Here is a 6,000-nt window from a genome sequence, read left to right as displayed (position 1 = left end):
TTCTGAAGGTCCATAAAATTATGATCCCCCTGAGGCCAATTGTCAACACAATAGGTGGGCCCTCCTATCTTCTTGCTAAATTCCTGGCTCAGAAGCTCAAACCTCTTATTGGTCACACAGAGTCCTTTATCAAAGACTCTACTTCCTTTATCAAAGAGGTGAAGGATATTAGGCTTGATCCAGGGGATTTGTTAGCGAGCTTTAATGTTGTATCCCTTTATACAAAAATCCCTATTCAAGAGGCCATTGATGTCATTATTTAGATCACTGATAATGACACAACCAAATTGGTTGGTATTTGCCTTATCTCCACTTTTTTAAGCTTCCAAGGTGAGTTATTTGAACAAACTTGTGGGGTTGTGATGGGTTCTCCTATTTCCCCCATAATTGCTAACTTATTCATGGACTATTTTGAGACCAAAGCTCCGGCCTCTGCTCCATTCCGCCCTAAGAAATGGAAGAGGTTTGTAGATGACACTTGTGTCGTTTGGCCCCATGGTCGTGAGAAATTAGATTTTTTTCTCAATAATCTTAATTCCCAATCTGAATCCATCAAATTCATGATGGAAGTTGAGGTTAATGGGTGTCTCCCTTTCCTTGATATTATCCTCTCCAAAATGGATGATGGTTCTGTTTCTCACCAAGTTTTTCCCAAAAAACTCACACGAAACAATATCTTAATTTCGCTTCTCATCATTTTCCAGCCCAAAAATTAGGAGTTCTCATTAGTAGAAAATGATGAAATTAGTGACCAGGTGAATAAAAACGTTAGTCATCACAAATTTTCCAAGTGAAATACTACCAAAAATGAGCAATCTTAAGTGACCCAACTAAAAACAACTAACACAAATGACTAATTTAGTCTCGGTTTAAAATATACGACTAGATAAATTATAAGTAATGAAATTAAAAATGAATAACGTGAATTTTTACACAAAAATATCGTCACCATGATTATTTTCAGTCAGTATGGGTCTATCATCACTTGTACTGTCCTCCTAAGCAAGTCTCAGACCTCAGCTCTTCAAATCAAGCTTTGGAAATGAGAGAAAGACATTAAAAATCAATGCAACTCTGGTTCCGCACTTTCTCTCACTGTCACCTACGGTCCCGCACCTTCTGTGTACAAAAATTGCGGACCTGCCCGCTCTGTCCCTAACAGTGTAGGTGCGGACCCCTGTGAAAGTCAAAAGGTGCAAGTTTTATCTTAAAAAACTCACTTTGGTTTAATTCTAGATGTTTCTAGAAGGAATTTTGACGTGGATTGTTCGCTCTGAGGTGGTTCATGCATCCCAAAAGAGAAGGAGCTAATCCCTTGATGAGAGGAGCTATCCCTTTGAAGGAGGGCTTTATCCCTTTGAAGGAGGACCTAGTAACCTCCCTCCATTTCACTATAAATCGCATTGGGCTGGTTGATGAAGAGGTTAGAAGCTGAACATTTTTGAGGGTAAATGCTGGTGAAATCAAGACTTCCTAGTTAAGCCTAAGAGGAAAGATCACATACCTTTTTGGTTTCATTGGGGAGTGAGTGAAACTTGTCAAAGTAGAGGAGACTTCTTGCTGGACCCTGGGAGGAGCTTGTACAGCGTCAAGGCAAAGGTTGTAAAGTTCTTCTTCTTTTGAATTAATACAAACAAACTCATTTTTCTCAACAAGTATCTTATGTTATTTGTTTCATGGACTCCTTGACTTTCATGTTAAATATGTTTTATGCAATTGGGTTTTCAGGTGCTATTTAATTTGTTTGCCTTGTTTGTGTTTGCAGATTCGCGAAAAGGAGCTCATTTGGATCGAAGGAGCGAGGGCATCAACAAGCTTGCGTTGGACCTAAGGTAGGCCCTAAAAACACTCGTTTGCTATTGTTTATCAAAGCATATTTAGAGAAAGATAGTGTCTGGTTGGTTTGCTTGTCATTAGGTCTTCTTTAGATTCTAGGAAGGTCTATCTTGTCCGCAAGATCGACTTATTCCGTGTGACAAAATGGCGACTCCACTGGGGACTTGATTGTTTTCCTTGTTTTTACTTTGACCTGAGAAACTGTTTTTTGTTTCTGTTTTTGGCTTGTTGTGTGTAAAATTGGGTAGAGTTTGTAGATCCAGGTTTATTTTTCGTTTTTCATAGCTTTGGGAGAGGACCGCACCCTAGCCGTTTGACACAGTGCGTACTTACCCGTAGCTTGGCTTTTAGCACAGAGCGGGACCGCACCTGTTTCAACTGTGGGGCTGCGGACCCTGTCAAAATTTTGAAAAACCTAAGATTTCCTCTGTTAGTTAGCTTAGTTTTTGTTTAGGAATTGTTATCCACTGCCCAGACCAGCATATAACTTGTCAGAAGCTTTCCTTAGATTGATTTCGTTAGTGTTAGGGTTTTAGGTGCAATTCCTAGGAGTTTTGCTTGTTGGGTTTGTTTTTCATTTTGGTTGTGTAGTGGCTCTGAGCTTAGAAGCTGTAGGGACTTCAGATCACCTTGGTGTCTATCAACCTTCTTATGAGTCTGACCATTTATGAAATCTCCCCTTGTTTGAGGAATCCGCTTTGAGTTTTCTCTTTACAAAACTTCGAAAAGCTTGTATTTAAAAGTTTGGATTTTCATTTTCAAAAAGAAAACAAAATTGGTTGTTCTTGACTGATTTGTGATTCTGCATAAATTAGTCCTTAGCTTACATCTAGCTAAGTAAAACATCCTTAAATAAGAATTTTAGTAAGCTTTGACTTCAAATAGGTTTTTATAGTTTGTAGATCTCAAAGTTAGTCATTTTCATTAGTTTTGAGTGTTTTATTAAAAAATATAAAAATCTTTTTGAAAAAAGTTTGTTTTTTGTAGTGATTGAGTGCTTTGAAACGAAAAAGGGAAATTTTTGTGAAATAACTAGTTGTCTCGTTTTGAGTGCTTTGGAAAGGAAAAAACTCTTCTTTTAATTTGTTGAATTGAGAAAGATTTGTGTTTACAAAGTATTTGCATTCTCAAACTCTTTCTTAGTTTAGAAGTTCATCGAAGAGAAAAATATTGTTTAGATCATCTTAGGTGCATTTTTAGTGATTTTGAGTCGAGTCTTCATACCACGAGTTTCATCTCCGCACCTTTTGACTTAAACAAAAACCAATAAAAATTAATGCTTAAAGTAAAATTCATCTAGTAACATTTTTATTTCTAGGGCTCTGATACACCAACTTAGCTTAGGCCAGTGTCTTGGAGTAGGAGAGTAATTAACTCTCCAAGACAGTAAAAACAAACAAGTAGCTGTATCTTGTGGTAGGGAAGAAATCCAATTGTTGCATTTATGCTCTGGGAAAGCTCCTCTTAAAGGAGAAGCATGAGATCGTGTCCGAACTAGTGTGGGAATCAATCCTTCCTCATTGTGAATGACGCCAGATATTCACGTATTAAAAACGGTAAACCTCGGATTAACCATTGTCGAGGAGCCTGGGGTCACTTGTTGGTAAACCTTAGATTATGTCAAGGAGCCTTCAAGGGGATTGAGCTTGCTACTCTGCCCTTGCGTGCGTATTGGATCATAGACTGTTCCCCCAGGTGTATTTGTCTCAGTTGGTAACCTTAGTGGCCATATTCTTTAGGACTCTTCCTGAGGTGACAGTGGTGGGAAGATCCCACTGTACCTGGAGCAGACGTCGGCTAGACTCACTTGGATTTTCTGGGGGGTTCTCTTCACTCGAGACGGTTAAGTGGAGAAACTTGTGCCAGTCTATTCATTAAGCAGGTTGCCGGGGTAACTGTTCCAACCGCCATTTCTGTATTGAACTCTGTGATGTTAGATTTCATCACCAACTAGTGTTTTCAGTACGGAAAGTTACTGTTTGTGTGTGTTTGATCTCCTAGATTCTTTAGGCGTGTGATTCAAATTTGTTTGGTTCTTTAGAGACTTTAGGTGCTTTTCATTGAGATTTTACTTTGTTTGCGTGTGAAGTAGTTAAAAGTTTTCAACTGTGGCTGAATTACCAAGGCAGTCCCGTAGACTTCGGGGCCAGTCTCCTGAGTTTGTAAACGTGGCTGAGTTACTGAGGAAGTCCTGTAGACTTCGGGGCCAACCTCCTGAGGAAGTACCGAGCCAGCTTGAAGGCTTGAAAGTCCTCGTAACTCCTAGAGACAGTAGAGTTGGGTCACCTGAAGAAGGAGAAACTTCTTTGATAGTACATCCTGATTTTCAACCGTTAGTAGTAGATTATAATCCACAGTCAGTGTCTGTTTCCGAAATTGCTGGTAGCTTTTCATCTACTAGTGATATAGGTGAGGAACCTGAAATATCCGAGCCTGAAAGTGAATTTGCTGCTACTCCGACATCGGGGTTTGTTTCTCCAACTTCTAGTGGTCTTGGTTCACCTAGGGTAGAAAGAGTAATCACCCAAGATCTTCCTTCTGGACTTATTGCTATTGAAGAACTTGCTCCAGAAGAAGAAGTAGGCATCCCTATCCCTGAAAATCAACCTGTTATTGAGCTAAGGGAGCGTGAATCAATTTTTTACAGTCCACCTAGGAGTAGTTCTTGGTATCTTTCTTTGACTAATTTTTTAGAAAACTCAGGGTTAAGTTTTTCACCACCTCGTGCTCCTTATCACCCAACACCTAGAGGTTTTTATACTCCCGTAAATATGTCAGGACAGTCATCCATGTTTACTCAATCGCCTGAATCTTTTTTGTATGGCGGTCCTTCTGTTCCCTCCGGGTATCAGTCACTTTCTGGTACTTTTTCGGGAGCATCTCCTCAACCCATTGAGCAAGGGTTATTAACTAGAAACAATGGTACTAAACCGTTGAGCGTAGAAGACATTCTTATGATTTCAGGTTCTATTCCCAATCCTCAACCTCAAGGTGGCCAGTTACCGCTTGGGGGGCAACCTCAATTAACGCCTGGGTGGCAACCTCAAGGTACACAATTTGCATCTGGGGGGCAACCTCAAGGACAGTACATACCTATGGGACAGTACGTTCCTCAAGGTCAACCCCAGACTCAATATGTACCCCAAGGTCAACCCCAGTATCAATTTATACCTCAAGGTCAACCCCAGTATCAGTATGTGCCACAAGGGTATCAACCCCAAGGTCAATACTCGAACCAAGGTTTCCAACCACCCTCTGGTCAAACGTATGTTCAAGGAACAGGAAATGTACCTTTCAATTATCAATCCTACCCTCAATCCGGTTATGGTCCTCAGTACTCTCAACCAGTTATGGGTTAGTACCCCAGAATGAATATAGTGTGGGATCCATCGCAAGCTCGATAGGTGTTGCAGCCAAGTGTACAGTTGTCATATCAAACTGGACAACCCTTAGTTTCTGGTACACCCTAGCAACCAGTCCAGTCTAACATTCAAACTTCTGTACCTTCGGTAGTTTCTCAGCCTGGGCCTAGTACGCCTCGTACTCTGCCCCAAACGACTGCTACAACTGCCGCAACATCTGTTCAATCTACCCCACCTACTTCTGGAGTATCGACAGCTCCGGTTTCTACTGTTCCTGTATCTACTCCTTAGACATCTTTACCACCGTCTGGATCTACGATTTAAACTTTGGTTCAGATGCCTGTAGGACAACCTGGTTTAAGTACGGTTGTCACAAGTCAACCACAATTCACTTATCAACCGTACCAGGGACAGTACCAATTCGGTCCTGCTGTGCAGCATCCAGTCTATCAGTATCAACTGTACCCTGGGTACACTTATCAACAACCTCAACAACCCCAGTACGGTCCGGTTAATCCTGGTTTTCTGGGAGGATACAATATCTCGAATGCAATTCCTATCCCTAGTTATCCTGGATATCCTCCTCCTGGGGCTGGTCTCATGACCCAGAGTTTTAGGGATCCTAATCGGCAGTTACTGTTTATAATAACTTTGGACTTGCCTGACTTGTCGCGCCTAACGAACGATCCCATTAATTATCTTCCGTTTTGGCCGCCAATGCCGAATAAGTTGCCCAGTGACATTCCCAAGTTCGAAGGTAAATCAGGAGAGGACCCGTCGAACCATGTGATGGCTTACCACC

This window comes from Pinus tabuliformis, chromosome 6 (assembly GCF_031772625.1).
Source record: "Pinus tabuliformis cultivar Carrire ecotype Pingquan chromosome 6, CPIR1, whole genome shotgun sequence".
Classification (NCBI taxonomy): Eukaryota; Viridiplantae; Streptophyta; class Pinopsida; order Pinales; family Pinaceae; genus Pinus; species Pinus tabuliformis.
This window is presented reverse-complemented; position numbering follows the sequence as displayed.